Raw genomic sequence first — 16392 nt, 5'->3', positions numbered from 1 at the left:
CTGCAGTCCACCCACTGGACGCTCGGAGCCCAGTCTTTCCTCCAGGCCCCACACCAGCCTCCGGGGCTCCTCTCTGTGGGACCAGCCCTGACCCTTCCCCCCACACACTCAGGCACCCAGCCCCGGTGTTCTCACCCTCGGGCTCGGCCACTGTGGGTTCTGTGTGCTCCAGCCGGGTCAGCAGAAGGTGGGCATGGCGCTCCAGGTCGGAACAGGGCATGTTGAGCTGCACATGGGCCACCAGCTGCTTGAGGCAGGGAACGTCTTTGGCTGACACAAGTCCTCCGAGTCTAGTCCAGCCATGTGCCCAGAACGGAGGAGATGGCCCTGGAGGTAGGTGGGCAAGAAACAAAGTCAGTGGCCGGGCCTGCCCTTCCACACACCCCCTGGGGCAGCCTTGGGGATGCTCCATCCACAGGTCAGGCCCCCCCAGCCCACCCACACTGGCCATCCAGGCAGGGGCAGGTGTGGCCAGCAGGTGCGGGGGGCCGGCAATCTGCATGGGAGGGAGCCCTCCATCACGGGTGTGAGCACCCCTGCCTTCCTCAGGGGAGCGTGCCCCATGCCTCAATCTGTCTGTGGTCCCTCCTGTTGAACTGGAAACCCAAGGAGGGGGTGGTGTGGGTGCAGTGTCTGCTCTGTCCCAGCGCTGGGGAATCACAGAGGAACTGCAGAAGTCTGTGAGGGAAGAGGGAACCCAGCGGGTCCTGGGTTGGGGCTTGCTGCGCGGAGCCCACTGGCTCTAGCTCTGCAGGGGGAGCGAGCGCCTGCTCCGTGTCCGGGGAACACCCGCAGCTGACTGTGGAGCTGGGCCAGCTCGGATTTTGCATTGGCTCTAGCTCTGGAGTTGGTGATGGAGCCGTGGTTCCAGCGGGCTTACTCACACTGGGGCGCACTTGGCTCCAGCTCCCGGGCTCCCAAGCTCCCAGCAGTGGCACCGCAACAGAAGATCAAATGCCTCGAGCTGCGGAGCGGGCTTTGGGCCTGTAGCTGCTCCTGCATCCACGTCGACGGTATAGTGGTGACCAACCCCGCTGCAGTGGCCAGTCCGCCATCTGGAGATGGTGCCCAAGCAGTGAGGACGCACGGTCCCTGCTCGCGTGGGGCTGGCCGGAGTAGAGGTCAAACGAGGACTTCACGACCCAGGGGAGTGTCTCTGATCAGGTGGGATCAGGTGCCGGGAGCAGCGGTTCAGGCCCTTGCCCCTGTCGGGCACCTCAGGACGGACCTGTATGGGGCACGAGGTGAAGGGCATGCAGGATCCTTGGGCTGAATCCCCCCGTAGCCATTACCCCCATGTAGCCGGTCCCGTCACCGCCCCGAGTTTGGTCATGCATGAAATGGGCAGGGGAGGAAAGCCGTTCGTGGGTTCAAGAGCCTTATCCAAGTGCGGAACCGGATCTAGATCATCTCTGGAGGGGGATTCAGCTCTAGCACCTGCCCCAGAGCTCGAGGCAGGTCCAACAGCGATGCGAGCCGCAGCTCCCGAGACTGGGGCAGCTGCAGCTTCACCTCTCGCGCCAGCTCTGGGATCAGAGCCCGGTGTGCAGCCTGAGCAGCTCCGACACCAGCTACGGAACTGGCCAGCCAAGGGCCAGCACCTTCATCATCACACCCTCGCCATCGTGCACGAGGTCAGGAGAGGGGCTGGGGACCGAGAGGGTCCCTCCTGGGCAGGTCACCCCGTGTGCTTTGGTCACTCCATTCAGAGCTTACCCTCCCCACCCCTCCCACAGGTCACAGCCCCGGGCGTCCCCACCCCTGCTTCCCAAACAAGGCTCAAGGTGGACAAGCAGACCATGGATGTTGGAATTCGAGACTTGTACCTTAAACACTGTATACGTGTTGACCCACAAACTCCCCTTTATGGATTCTGTTGCAAATAGGGGATTATGGACACGGGTCTTCCCTTCAACAAGCTGGGATTGAGCTGCCCACAGTAGGTGATGGGTGCACCTGCAGGCTGGGATGGGTGCTGCGCACTGTCCTCCCAGACAGGGGTGCCGTCACCCTTTCCTCCAGGGGACCTCCGCTTCCTCACGTTCTCCCCAGGGCTGCTGGTCCCCAGACCAGACACCTGCCCGTCTGAGGGTGACCAGCGCTGCCTCCATAGAGTTTTTTGTTTTTGCCAGAGTCCTTACCTGCTAGCTCCGCTTCTTTGACTCCCCCCGTGCCTGTCCCCACTTGGACTTGCATGCGTGTGGTCTCTCCCTGTGGAACCCAGTGACTTGGAGCATGGTTTGGACCAGAGTCCGCTGAAACCTTTCTCTGGCCTTGGGTTGTGAGCAATGCATTGCCTTTTGGGGTGTGTCTTCCAGCTTTCTGCATTTCCCTGGTTTCTGTGTGGGCCACAGGAGGAACCAGCCCTGTCCTGTCTGGGGTCAGGCTGAGGTGTCCCAGCAGGAACAGGGGTCTCGGCCCCAAGATTGTGCCCATAATTCCTAAAGTGGCCTCTCTGATTACGTCTGATCTGTAACCCCCAGGCATTTCAATATCGAATAAGGGAAATTCTGTGTCCAATAAACACAGAAGGAAACGAGTTCCCTTTGAAAATAGGGGGGCAGACACAAAGGCCCCTATTGCGTGATTCCACGTACAGGAAACACCCAGGAAAGGAACAGAGAGAGAAAGCAGCTTAGGGGTCGCCAGGGGCTGGGCTCGGGGAGAAATGGGCAGGGAGGCCTTCTGGTTCAGGGTGTCCTTTGCGGAAGCAGATATTGTGCAGCAATGTTCTGGGGTGCGGTGGCACAGCATTGAGAATATAATTAATGCTGCAGACTTGTCCAACAGAAAACAATTAATTTTATTTAAAATAAATAATAAACAGCGTAGAGGATAAGGAAAGATAATCTAACAGTTAATATGTACCAGAGAGAAAGAACACAGGGGGAGGGGATGAAACAATCTGGCGGGGCATCAGGGTCGGGTGATGGAAATAAGGGGAATTGTACAAGGGGCTCTCCCCACGAGGATGTGGGCTCTGGCTGTGGTTCTGGGAGCCCTGCAGGAACAGGAGGAGGGGCAGGGCCAGATGGAAGAGCAGAGCCAGATGCAAGAGCAGGGACAGGGTCCGGATGCACGGTAGGAGCTGGGTCATGGGCAAGTACAGGAGCACAGGCAGGGCCAAGGGAAGGGCCCGCGGTGCTGGAAAGCAGGGGAAAGGGCATCGGCTCTTGCAGGGGCAGGGGCAGGAATGGGGACCCAGGCAGGGTAAATGGCATCGGCTCTGGCAGGGGCAGGGACAGGGACACAGGTAGAGGAACGGACAGGTGCAGGGGCAGGAGGTGGGTCATGGGCAGGAATGGGTGCACCTGCAGGGGCAGGGAAACGGGTAGGGAAAGGGGAAGGAGCTGGGTCAGAGGCAAGCACCGGAGCAGAGGGAGGGGCAGGGGAATGGACAGTTGCAGGGGCAGAAGCCGGGACAGGGGCAAGAACAGGAATACAGGCAGGGGCAGGGGAAGGGGTAGGATCCAGGGCAGGAGCTGGGTCAGGGGCAAGAACAGTTGCACACGTCGGGGAAGGGGCAGGTGCAGGGGCAGAAGCCGGGACAGGGGCAAGAACAGGAATAGAGCCAGGGGCAGGGGAAGGGGCAGGATCCAGCGCAGGAGCTGGGTCAGGGGCAAGAACAGGTGCACAGGCAGGTGCTGGGGAAGTGGCAGCTGCAGGGGCACGAGTAGGGGCAAGGGAAGGGCCATCGGCTCTAGCAGGGGCACGGGCAGGGGCAGGGACATGAGTGGGGGCAAGATTTGGGTCAGAGGCGAAAACAGGGACACAGGCATGGGCAGGGGAAGGGGCAGGACTTGGGTCAGGGGCCAGAACAGGAGCACAAGCAGGGGAAGGGGAAGGGGCAGGTGCAAGGGGAGGGACGGGGTCTGCAGCAGTGGCACATACAGGAACCCAGGTAGTATCTGGGTCAGGGGCAGGGACAGGGGCACTGGCAGGGGTAGGGACGGGTCAGGATCCAGGGCAGGAGCGGGGTCTGGGCAAGGAGCAGGGCCACAGTTCGGGGCAGGCACAGGGGCCCTGGCTCCGGCAGGAACAGTGGCAAGAACAGGGGCAGGCTCTCTGGGCACAGGTTCTCGAGCAGGCCCTTCCTGGTCGGCGTCAGGCTCTCCGTGGGCAGGTGCCGGGTCAACTGCCGGCTCCTGGGCTCCTGCTGAAGTCTCTGCAGGCACCACCCCTCCCTGTAGAGCTGCTGAGGGAGTTGGAGCCGGCTCTAGCTCCTTAGGTCGTGGAACATCTGTGAGAGGAGAAAAGCTCACCCCCGTGCCTGCTCTCCGTGGGTATTTGCAAGACAGAGCCCAGCCCAGAGCCTCCCAGAGAAGCCGCAGCCAGGAAGGTGCCCTCCCCGGGACGTCTCCCCGACTGCAGTCCACCCGCTGGGTGCTCTGCACACAGTCTTTGCTCCTGGCCCCACACCAGCCTCTCGGGGCTCCTCCCTGTGGGGCCTGCCACGACCCGTCCCCACACACCCACAGGCACCCCACCCCAGGCTTCTCAGCCTCGAGCTCGGTCTCCGTGGGCTCCATTCCTGGAGCACAATCCAGTCAATGACCACCAGGGACAGTGGTCTGGGTGGTGTCGGAGGCCTTCCCCCGCAATCCCCAGCACCTGCTCCTGGGGACCCCTGTGGTGTCACGCCCCAGGTCCCAGAAATATCATGGCTGTCCGCCAGCCTCCTCCCGATTTCATCCGTGGTCTGCAAAGACAGGGATGGGTAGCCGGCCCAGAGGCATCACAGCCCTGTCCAGCCAGCCTCCCTGTCCCCCTGCCCTGTCCCCCTCCTGCTCCCAGATCAGACACATCTCTGCGTGCCCAGCCCTGCACGCGGTACAGTGACCCCCGCTCCAGGGCAATTGGGATAAACCCAGGGCAGAAGCTCGCATCCGCGCACACCCCGTCCCACCCAGCCACCCTTGACCTTGAACAAGACCTGCCCACTGGGTATCTGACCCCTCATCAGCCTGCTCTTGAATGGGGTTGGCCCACCCTACATGACCCCTCTTCACACACACACACACACACACACACACACACACACACACACACACACGGGTGGGGACCTGGGGCTGCACAGGTGGATTAGACCCTGTGGGGCTGGGTGGCCGGCTCTGGGACTCCTGGTGTCACCTTGTGGTCTTTCCGACCAAACGGCCAGAGGCGGTGGGGAGCCCTGAAAGGACATCTTGAGACAGCATTTGCTGGGCGCGCTTTCTTCCGTCGGCAACCTCCGGATCTGGGAACGCAGCACGCGAACATCTTAGTTTCACTATCTGCAATGTAATGAGCTGGGCCGGGGGCTGTCTCTGGAATGTGGGTTCCTGGTTACCTGGGTTCCAAATTCTGATGGGCTCTGTTGTCAGGGAAGTGAGGTCACCATGGCCGGGGTCCCCTCACCCAACTTCCTCCTCAGACAAGAGCCCCAGCCGCGAGGGCCCCTCCCCCAGCTGTTCCATGCTGACCCCCCCCATGCCCCATCTATACAGTGACACCCTCACACCCCACCCCACCCACAGCCCACGCAAGGCCTGGGTGCAGCCCTTGTGTGAGGACACAGAGCTGGGTTCAGCCTGGGCTCCTGCGCGTGCCCAGGGCTGTGACCCTCGACAGACCCTGTGCAGGCCCTTCTGCACTTGGGGTTTGGCCCCTTGACATGCTTCACTTAGCCGCTGAGGCAGAAATGCAGTCCTGTGCTGAGCCCTTCCTCCCAGCCTGCTGTGGCCTCGCCTGCTGTGGCCTCGGCGTGGCCGTGAGACGAGCGGGACGTGGCCGCCCTCGGTGGGAGGGGGACAATGGCAGCAGAGCCGGCACGAACCAGTCACGGACAGTCACCCCCCAAGGCGGGCGCAAGCTACGGAGACCCCCGCCGCCCAGCAGGGCCGGCCTGCACCACCTGACCCCACGCTGCCCAGACGGGAAAGCTAAGTACATTCGTGTCGGTTCATAGCACAGAGATCCTGTGGGTGGTCCTTACGTGGTAGTAGCTGACTGATGCCATTCTACTGTGTTCTCCTCGGGTGGCCCTAACCGCACCAGCGAATTGCATCGCCAACTACATACTGGTGACTCCACGTGTCCGGCTCCCACATCTCTCTGTCCTCTGAACTCCAGCCCCCCACGTGGCATCTCCGTTTGGGGGTCCTGGGCTCCAAGCTCAGCCCCCGAGCCTGCCCGGGGCTCCCTGTCCTCGGACTGAACCTCCCTCCACGGCCTGTGCTCTCCCCCCCTCACCCTTCCCTCCGCTTCCACCACTCTGGGGTTTTTCACAAGTGGTCTCCTCTTCCGTGGAAGCCCACCCAACTTCCCTAACTACCTCTGTGCCTCAGCTCTCTTCCGAATGTCCCTTCCTCCGAGAAGCCCTCCCTGACCCCTCCTGCTCCACCCGGCGTGAGTCAGACCTGCCGTTGTTTTGCACTCTCTCCAGACACTTTTCCCCGAGTCTGCGGTCGTGTGAAGGGCGGCTGCGCTGGTGCGAGCCTGTCCTGGCATCAGATCTCTGAAACTGAATTTGCCAGTTTGCCTCTCTCCGGCAGCTAGCACATGCCTGGCCTGTCACGGGTGCTTGGAAATGTTGGGCGAATAAGTGGAAGACTTCCTGAGGAAGTGTAGGACGTCAGGGCCCACGGGGACTGGTGGCAGACGCGCTGTGGGACGCATACAGAAGGACGACATTGGTCCAAGAGCCGTGGTCTACTTCCCAGCAGAGAAGTGTGGCAGACTCTTTCCCCCACGGAATCTGGAGGGCGTGGGCAGAATGGGTCCGGTCGGGCATCCTCCTGCCTGGCCAACACCTGCCCTCCTACCGCCTTCCTATCCCCATCTCTCCAAGATCATAAAGGCGCAGCCACCTCCCTGCAAACTCACATCACGTTGTGTGATTTTTCAGGATGCTTTATCCCCAGCCAAGGTGCTAACACCCCCGGGAATACATTCACTGAAATTTCCCCCCCTCCCCTTCCCTCTCTTCCCCTCCCTTTCTCAAACTTAGGGAAATTTAAGGTAGGCAAGGAAGGGCGGGCTGATTGAAAACTCAGCGGATGCACGATTGCCAGATTCTTTTCCTCTCCCTGTTTCAGAGATCTCGATTTGGAGCCCACAGATTATTCTCTGTCCCTTTCTCTCTCTGTGCCTTGCATTTCCTGCTTTCTATCCCTTGCCCACCAAAGAATGTGTGAGGGGGGCTTGTTCCCTCCCGGGGGTGGGCCCCCTGGCTTTGCTGGGAAATCCCTGCTCCCACTCTGAGGTCTGGCAGGGACCAGGTTTGCTTAGAGCTGGAAGGGATTTGCAGAGGTTTGAGTCTGGGTTTTTTGCAAGTGTGAAGTCCTTCTGGAAGGAGGGTGCACCTGGTGGGCCCCTGAAGGCATGGGGCGGGGGATGGTGAGGTTCCAGGTGGGGGTGGTGAGCACCAGGGCCCTTGGTGCGCTCACCCTCCTCCCAGCTCGCACATCGCCATGCTGTTCTCTTGTGTTCCCGGAGGAACGATGTCCTTGCCCTCACCCCTTGCCTGGCCCCCATCTTCTGGGAAGGGACCTGCAACACTGACGTCCTGAACGAGCAGTTCTAGCTGCAGAACGTCACCATGGGACTGTCGGTGTGTTGAGCACAGAGTGGGGGGACCCCGTCCTGGGGATTAATGCGAAAGTGCATGCATTCAGCAGTCTTACTGGGCTCTCGTGGGCCCGGTGAGGGGACAGCCCCTGGCTCCCTCTCAGGAGGCTGCCCGTCACAGTGGGTGACAGCCCCCGCCTGCTGCCACTCCCCTCGGACAGACACAGCCCTGACCCCAGGCCGCTATCCTGCTGAGTCAAGGGGCAGAGCACCACAACAATGGGGCTTCCGGGGAGCCCACCACCAGAGAAGTGGAAGGGGGTCACGTGTGCCCTGTGCATTGGTAGCGAGGAGATGCTTGTCGGGCTGGCCCCTCCTGTGTGTCTCTTAGAGGATGAGGCTCAGGAGGGCACAGCCTCAGACAGCACTCGGGTCAGACAGCACTCGGTGCCAGAGCCCAGGCCCCTGAGAGGGAGCTGAGCAGTGAGGCCCTGGGACCCCAGCGGACCCAGGAGCGCGCTGGGCATGGCTGCCGGCAAGTGGCCTGGCCCCTGGGAGCCTCTGGAAGCCGGGGCTGGTGACAGCATCGGCAGTCAGAGCTTCCTTCCTCCACAGAGCTCGCGGAGGCCCGCAGGATGGCCTGAGGCATGTGCAACCCTTTTCCCAGGCCATCGCAAGGGAGGCCTTCAGCCCCATGTGCGGGGGGCACTAGGAAGGGCCCAGGTCGCCTCAGAGTCGTCCTCCAGGTCCTGGAGAGCAGGGACTGAAATCACCAACCAGACCCTCACGGCCCAGGGTCCGCGGCCAGCGCCTGTGGCCCTGTCCCAACGCTGCCCGCACAGGCGGGCCTCATGCGTCCCCCTCTGGGCCGGGAGCGCAGCCCTGGGGCGAGGGCAGGTGCCGGGCTTGCATGAGGGAGCCCTTGCCGGCAGCGTCCTTGAGGGAAGGGGCCGTGAAACCACACTCACAACGACTGGGCCTGGCCTTTCCCCTGCTGACCTGATCCGGGCCTGTGGGTTGTGTGCCTGTCCCCTGTTTCAAGGCAGTGGCCACCTTCCCCGTGTGAGCCCTTGACTAAGCTGCCAGGTGTGGGGCAGGCCCAGGGAAGTAGCCTCAGTGCCTGCTCCAAAAAACCAGACTCAGAGGGCTCACCACACTTGCCTGACGTTGGGGGAGCTGCTGTCCCCACGTTGCGGAGCAGGTAGACCCCTCACAGGGGGACCAGCCATGTGAGGGCTTTGGACTGAGGGAGGGGCATATGTCGACCTGGATCCAGAAGCTTACCCCCTTGGATTCAAGGCTGGGGTCTAAGCAACCCCCCTCAACTCCCAGGGTCCTCTTTCCCCTTCCCTGTCCCCGGGCTGCACCTGATTCCCGGTCTGGGGGAGTTCAGGGTGACCCCTCCTAGGAATACCAGTGGTAGATTGAGGACCTTGTCAGCAAGAGGCCCCGTAGCCTTCACGGGGGGACCCTCCAGGGAGTGCAGCCAGCTGTGGGGACCAGCGACAGCCCACCCAAAGCAAGAGGGGCAGGTGGCTGGCCCTGCTTCTTCTAGCTGGTCTGTTGGGCAAAGGAACGAGGGCTGTGCCCAAAGGAGCTCCAGTCCTGGCAGGTGGGGAGGGGACCCGCAGGGGGGCGGCCAGGGGAGGGCACCTGCAGGGTTTGCCCGGGAGCTCAGCACGGGGCAGTGTCCCTGGCTCCAGCATGCTGACTGTGTGGCTGCATGGGTTTCCAGCCTCCCAAGCCTCGGGCTCCCGTTTGTAAGATGGGGTGCTGAGGGCCCCCATCTCTGGGAGCAGAAGGGAGGGAGGGCCCGCCGGCTGACTCTCTCAGGACAGGCCAGGAGGGTGGCTGTGGCTTAACGCAGCCCGGGGCGTGTCCCAGTGACGAAGGTGAACACGTGCACGGCCCCGAGCTCTGGGGTCCTGCCACCAGCCTCTGGCAGTGACTCTCCTCCCACCCTATCCCCCGTCCCTGTAGCTACGTGGTCTTCCTGGAGCCGTTCCTGCAGCCGGCGGAGAAGCAGTTCACAGCGGGGCACAGGGTCACCTACTGTGTCTTCACCGACTGGCCGGCTGCTGGGCCCGAGTGCTGCTTCCGTAGGACCAGAGAGTGCTGGTTCCAGGTCCCCGGGGCTCCCTGCTGGCAGGATGTGCCCATGCACCGCATGGAGATCAGCAACTTCTCGCATTCGCTCTTCCTTCGCAAGGTGGACTACCTGGTGTCCGTTTAGTGGACATGAAGTTGAGCGACCACGTGGGCGTGGAGAGCCTGTCCCTCCTCTTAGGCACCCTGCACCCCGGTTTCTCCAGGGTGACCTTCTAGGACTTCAGCTACGAGCGCGGACAAGGTCCCAGGGGCACACCCCAGGGACCCGGGTGACTTTTACTACGCAGGAGGCTTTTCTGGGGGTTTGGTGCCAGAGGTTCCCCGACTGACCTCAGCCTGTCACCAGGCGATGGTGGTCGACTGGGCCAATGGGATCGAGGCCCTGTGGCATGACGAGAGCCACCTGAACAGGTATCTTCTCTACCACAAGCCCACCAAGGTCTGTCCCCAGAGTACCTGTGGGACCTGCAGCTGCTGGGCTGGCCCGGGGTCATGAAGAAGCTGAGGTTTGTGGCCGTGCGCAAGAGTCACCGGGACATCCGCAACTCGTATGGGGCTGACCCCGACTCTGTCAGGTGGTGCCACGCCGAGCGGAGCTATCAGAGCAGATTCCGACCTCTGTCCCCTCAAGGGAGTCTCTGGAGCCCGGCACTGCCCACATGGCCATGTTCAGAGCCCCTAGCGCCCCCGCTCTCAGGAGGTCTGCTTGGGGGCCCAAGTTCCTCTCTTTGTGGTCGGTGTGTTTGGATCACTTCTGGGTCATTTGTAGCTGTGAAGGGGTCCAACGTGTATGTCGGATGTTTTCGGTGTCAATGCTGCAAATAACTGGAACTGCACCACAGAAACCCACATTTCAATTTATATTTGAACACCTGCAGAGATGGAGACTCCCCTTCCTTGTACTTTTCTCATATTTATATTTCAGGGCTCCCTTCTGCTGTCTGTCCGTGTTGGCCCCATCCATCAACTTCGCTGACATCCTACTACTGATCGATGCAGCTCAGCACCAGAACGGCTCTGGTGGACGGCTGACTGCATGCGCGGTCATTTACCAGTGCTCACGCTATGACAGTTATCGGCCGACTACACCTCCTCTCCACTTCAGCAGCTCATTTCATCAATAACTTATCTCATGGCCTTTTCCCTTTTATCCAGAAGACAGCAAAACAGAAACATTAAATAAAACGTTTTCACAATATTTTAAACTACTTATTTATTAGTATTGATGGCGTAACTTTCAGTGTCCTGGGTGAAAGGGGTTTTAACTTTAAAGGAAGATACAGAAATCATAAGGTGACTGGTAGAGGGAAAGAGGTGAACAGCCTTACAAAAAAGCCCATGACTGCTCACAGGCTGTAGTCACCCAGTAAAGAGAGGGCCTAAAACTTCCACTGTGGTGGCTTCTAAGTTGCTTAGATTCAGAAGACAGAAGCAGAAGATGCTGGCTGAGTTTTCTGATATCTAATAGAACCTGTTAAAAATCACTTATCCAGGGGGGCCCGGGTGGCTCAGTAAGTGAAGCGTCCAACTCTCGATTTCAGCCTGGGTCACGATCTCAGGGTCATGACACTGAGTCCACGCTTGGCGTCTGCTTAGGATTCTCTCTCCCTCTGCGTCCCGCCCACCTTTTCTCTTCCTCTCTCTCCCTCCAAAACAAAACAATCACTTGTCCAAAAAGCAGCTGAAATGATATGGTTATTTAACCGTGACATTGTTCAAGTAATTTCAAATGGTTAAAATAAACTATTAGATATTTATAATTAAAACAACAAAAATAAAACTGGATAGTGATGGGGAGGTTGTACATACTGACAAATGTTTGAAAGAGATTTACTGATAGCTTCAAAAATGGAAATACAGACTTGAAGATTTGGCAGCAAACCAGCAGACACGGCCAACTTGTACCCCAGCTCACGGGGCGCGGCTGCACCCTTCCTCACCACGGGCTCACACACAGCTTCTCTTCCGGGTGCACTCCAAATCCACACAACACCTACGACACTGAGAACATTCTTCCAGGGACCCCTGACCTCAGTAAGTATTTCGTCTAATGATCAGAGAAGCAAATGAGCAAAATCCGAAGGAGTAAAACAAGTTCTGGGAGACACATGTAGGAGAGGGCTGACAAGTAACCCAGACTCAAGATTCTAAAACAGAACCCACACTCGATCCCTTGGGGCACACCCAATGTCCTACTCTAGAAATGAGATGGAGCGGTTTCTGTGAAGGTAAGAGGGACGGGGATTCAGCTGGAAATGAAAAGCAGGTACCACCTGCAGTTCAGGGAAAGAAGACCCGTAGCATCCAGAAAAGTCTCCTTTACAAAGCAGTATACTAGCTCTGTGAGTGTAATTGTCTTCTCTGCCACGACGGGGATCCCTCTGAACCTCAAGGACCAAAGGACCACAATTACAGAGACCCCTGGGGGGTGGGCAGGAGGAGGGACAACGTGCCAGGGAGAGGAATTCGGGGACATGGGATTTAATACAAGTCTACTTCTCTGGGGCCTGGCTCCTTTAGAAAATACCTTCCAAAGATCGTTACGGGGAGAAACTAACAGAACACTCCAAACTAAGAGGAAATAAATAGGGTATCTACTTTCTTGATTAGAAACTGTTCCACACTCCTCACAAAATATACAGAGACATACATGCATAATAAAAAGTCATTTCTCTCTGAACAAGAAAGTTACTAATATATACTGAGCATCTACTAAGTGCCAGTCCTGGCCTATATATATTTGAGGTCCTGTTGGACCGTCGGTAGGGAACAGGCCCCTATTTCAAGCTTAGAGGTGCACTGCCCTGAGGTCTCACCGGGACAGGCAGGATGAACGGCACAATGCCATCAGGAGGCCCATCTGACTTCAAACCCCTCTGCTGTACAATCACATAAAATTCACCAGAGTTGATGAGTGAACACTCTGAACTGTTACACAAACATCAAACATGTTGAGTGCTGGTTGTTGTTCAGACATGTTTCTTTTTTGGGACTTGGCTGACCTAATTCTGTGAAGTCCACTGACCCTGTAGCATGCACCACCCCTCTCCTGTCCCTGACCAGATTTGTATTCCTGGCTTTCTACGGTCTGCTCCTGGCCCCACACCAACTTCCTGTTGGTCAAAAGTGGTGTCTGAACTCACTGAGTCAGATTTTCACCCTTTACCACTGGATACATGTGGCTTAGAGGCTATTCTCCCCAACTGGGAAGTTGGTTCTTGATTCTGCCCCTAGTTCAGTCAGGAATGGACCAGCACCTTGCAGGTGGTCTCTGTCCACGCTCCTGGGCCCACAGCCATGGTTCCGGCACACGTACAATCTTCTAGACCAACGGGGAGGCATGCGATTCTATTTCTAAGCTCAGCTTCGCAGGAACTACCACTAGCCGTGCGCAGTACACCCAGAGACTGTGCTCAGGGCCCCTGAGACAAGCAAGGCTTTGGCTTTGCTGATGGATGTGTGTCCTGGAGGCCTTTTCAAGACCATCTCGCTCTGACCACTCCTGAGCAGAGCAGACTAGCACATGCACGCAGTGTAGAGTGTGATTCTGTGGGACTCCTTCAGGCTGAATCTTTCCCTGGTTCTGGCAATAAAGTTTCTCACTGGGCTGCTCTGTCCTTTGTTGGTACGTATCATGGATCCTCCCTTTGAACGACGGACCACCAAGCTCTCCGCTGTTTTCACCACCTCCCGTAGGCATGAACTGGAGCAAGGTCTGCAAAGGTCTGGGCCAAGACACGGGGAATGGAAGAGGACAGCACCCAGCCTTATCTGGAGGGGCCCCTGCTGGCTTCTAAGTGGGCGCTGGGTTAGGGGAGGAGTTGTGGCAGCCCTTCCGGCCCTACAAGCTAGCCGGTGGGGCTGACCAGCTGGGGCTCCATTACTCCCAGACTGTCAAAACGGGGCAGAGCTCCTGCCTCTGAGTGGAAGCTGGTGAGCAGAAGGGAGGCCCAGTCCACCAGGCCTGGGGAAGTGGGCAGCTAGTGGACACCCCTGCAGGGGGACGCCCTGGCCTTAGCCTGGCAGCAGCAGGGACATGGAGCCAGCCCCTGAATTCTTGGCTGCACTGGCAGGAGCAGAAGCTTCTTCCCCACGGAGGCAAATACCACAGAATCAGTTTGTTCTTACTGAGAGCATCTCTGAAGAATATTAATTAGTCTCAAAAGATACATAACTGAACACTTAGGGATTCTCTTCAATGAAAAGAAAAAAGTCCTCCAGTGCTTTTCAACTAGGGGTGATTTCCCCCCTGGGGGGGCACTTGGAAACTTGTGGAGACCCTGTTTGTTTTCAAACCCGCTGCTGGTATCTTGTGACCTGGGGCAGGAGTGCTGCTCAGCAGCCTACGGCAGGTAAGACCAACGGCCCCAGTGAAGAGCAACGTGGCCCAGAGTGTCAGCCGAGCTCTAGGAGAGGCTCCTGTTCCTGGGGCACAGCAGGAAGGGCCAGTCTTGGGCTGAACACCAGCTCTGCACCTCACTCACCGATGCTCCCTGCCAGTTACCTCGCCCCACTAAAGCTTCCATCTGCACGGGGGGAGAAAATCGCACTGACTTCAGACTTGCGTTGTAAAATTTAGAGGAAAATCTACTGAAGTATGCCAGTGAGAGCCGTACGCCTGGAACTCATTTAGCGACCTCTTTCTCAAGTCTGGGGGACTAGTGAAGGTAGAACGTATCTTCACCGAGCCCAGTCCAGGACACCTCTCACATAACGTCCTAACACTAAAATGGGTCTGTGCAAACCCACATCTGTGCTAGACGCATTTTCCCTTGAGCGCTCTGTTAGAAACTGTAGTCCTGCACATACCACGAGCGTTTTCTTGCTCTTACTACTTTTCTCCGCCAGCCAATGTACCTTCAACTAATCACAGTTCAGGATCTGGAATGTGCCCCACGCAAACCCTTCACCAATGACACTTCCAACCCTTGGAGCGGCTCTCTGCCGTGGTGCTGCCAGCAGGATTCTAGGCGCCTCCACAGAAACCAAGTCACTTTCCCAAGGCTCCAAAAGACAGAGCGCTATGAAATGACTTCTGAATCATCTACTGTATCAAGAGAAGACTTACCCAGGAGACCTTTGTCTGATTACATGTACTTTGAAAGATATATCTAAATACATAAATAAATTTTGTTATGCATTACTTGCCAAAGGACCTACCACAAGGAGAATATTTTACAAACTGGTTTCAACTAAAAAGGAGAATAGGGAAATTTGTAGTGGATGTTATTTTACAGTTAAACAGTTTTTCAAACTTGATTTTTTTTCCTCTTAAAATATATGCATGTTTATACATGTGTGTGTATGTGCTTATGTGTGTTCTGATTCAAAAGTAACCGCATACGGATCGGATTCTAGATTCTGTCGGACACATACTTTGAGATGTCAGTGCCAACAGCTCTGCTCTAGGTTTGCTTTCTAACATAGAAAATAAGAAGGGAGAATCTCTAGACACTCTTATATTTCAAACATTCTGTTTCTAAAAGTGAAAGTAATACCTAGGTTCTGTAAACTTATTAAACACTGGAAGCAATACAGTTGTCTTTCTTTAAAGAAAAAAGGACATCTTCATGTTAAATAATTATATGCTGCTTTAAAAATTTAGGGGCAGGGCGCCTGGGTGGCTCAGTTGGTTGGGCGACTGCCTTCGGCTCAGGTCATGATCCTGGAGTCCCGGGATCGAGTCCCACATCGGCCTCCCTGCTCGGCGGGGAGTCTGCTTCTCCTTCTGACCCTCTTCCCTCTCGTGCTCTCTGTCTCTCATTCTCTCTCTCTCAAATAAATAAATAAAATCTTAAAAAAAAAATTCTTTAAAAAATTTAGGGGCAATAGACATATTACTTATTTTCGAGTACAGTTCACATTACTAACTTCGCAGTAACTGACAGAATTAAAGAAGAGAGAATGAACTGTAGCAAAATCAGAAGTATGGCCAACTTGCCATGTCTTACACACACCATATCTAATCATGTTTAACAGCAAGCACTAGCTACAACTGAGGCCAGTGAAGGCTCAGCAAAAATGAATTATTAAATTGGTCTGCTTATATCCCGTTACAGACTTCTTATGAATACTTGATTTTATTTTGTATAACTGACAAGAGCTGACAGGAAAGGACAGGTTTAATGACAATCAAATGAAGATCAACTAGACTAGGTGTCGCACAGGAGAGCTGCCTCAAGTGGTGATAAAGTAACTGATGGGACACGACGAGACTGAGCACCGTAGTCTGTCATATACGGTGGTAAGTTATCCTGTAATATTAGTAGATTGTCTGCAACAGCTCATGAATCCAGTAGCTCTGAAAGAGATGGGTACAGTATATGCCCAACAAAAGAAAAATAGACATTGACTTCGCATATTTAATACCAGATCGTTTGCCATTAAACTTAATTTCTAAATCATTTATATGACTCAATGACGGCATGAAATTTTTAAGCTGGTGGGAAGATGAATAGCACCAGAGAGAGAATGTGGATGAGTACAGTGTCATTTACCTACCCCTGCCCCACTAACAGGTGAGGCCGAGCTATTGTAGTAGGTCCCAAACACTTAAACTATAAGGTCATCACTGAGGAGACAAGTGAAAAAGATATTGGCATTTATAAGAGATTGGTGAAAATTAGTTCTAAAGCATTAATTTCTCTTAATAGACTAAAAGAACTGTGTGCATTCAGGAGATATTTGATCTGAATTAAGAAACTGATGAAGCAACTGATTAATTGGAATTTAAGC

General features: G+C 56.2%; 1 pseudogene; it reads left to right on the top strand.

The window, feature by feature from the left end:
- The first annotated feature begins 8073 nt into the window (after positions 1–8073).
- Positions 8074–10616, top strand: LOC148162108 (N-acetyllactosaminide alpha-1,3-galactosyltransferase-like; annotated as a pseudogene).
- The last annotated feature ends 5776 nt before the right edge of the window (positions 10617–16392 follow it).

The sequence above is a fragment of the Eumetopias jubatus genome, unplaced genomic scaffold (assembly GCF_037043125.1).
Source record: "Eumetopias jubatus isolate StellerSeaLion01/CBP00866 unplaced genomic scaffold, mEumJub1_p1.0 scaffold_20, whole genome shotgun sequence".
Lineage (NCBI taxonomy): Eukaryota > Metazoa > Chordata > Mammalia > Carnivora > Otariidae > Eumetopias > Eumetopias jubatus.
Note: the sequence above shows the minus strand (reverse complement) of the source record. Positions and strands in the feature narration are given on the sequence as shown.